The 677-nt window shown below is 50.4% G+C and overlaps 1 pseudogene; it reads left to right on the plus strand.

Moving 5' to 3' along the window:
• The first annotated feature begins 351 nt into the window (after positions 1 to 351).
• LOC124727883 lies at positions 352 to 469 on the plus strand (annotated as a pseudogene).
• Positions 470 to 677: the final 208 nt, after the last annotated feature.

Raw genomic sequence — 677 nt, forward strand, 5'->3', positions numbered from 1 at the left:
CTAGAGCAGCTGACCACGGCACTAGTGCCGGAATGGCTACATATGCATGTCGGCGCCGTCCAGGACTTCATTGACTCTCTCTTTGTGCGCCTCGGAGCGGTCCGCGCTGCAAAAGTTGGTTATTCAGGCTTTCGATAGGTGGTCACGTCAATGTGACCGGACAACGTATTTTATGAGCCATCAGTGCATCATTTGACACTCTATTCGTGACAGTTACGGATCTTCCAAAGAACATTCTGACTGTTACAGAGGTATAAGAAAACTTAAAATTATTTATTATTTGTGATTTTGGTTACCTTTCTCACGCAAGTTGGTCGCAGATCTTTCCCGTCACCTTTAGTAATTTCTAAACGCAACGGCCTTGCCGCAGTGAATACACCGGTTCCCGTTAGGTCACCGAAGTTAAGCGCTGTTGGGCGTGGTCTGCACTTGGATGGGTGACCATCCAGGCCGCCATGCGCTGTTGCTATTTTTCGGGGTGCACTCAGCCTCGTGGTCAAGAATACCATCATAACGACCGGGAGAGCCGTGTGCTGTCCCCACGCTGCTCCTATCCGCATCCCCCACTGAGGATGACACGGCGGTCGGATGGTCCCGGTAGGCCACTCGTGGCCTGAAGACGGAGTGCTTTAGTAATTTCTGAAGCTTAAACTGAAGCTAATTTAGGTATGACTCTG

Source organism: Schistocerca piceifrons, chromosome 1, assembly GCF_021461385.2.
Source record: "Schistocerca piceifrons isolate TAMUIC-IGC-003096 chromosome 1, iqSchPice1.1, whole genome shotgun sequence".
Lineage (NCBI taxonomy): Eukaryota > Metazoa > Arthropoda > Insecta > Orthoptera > Acrididae > Schistocerca > Schistocerca piceifrons.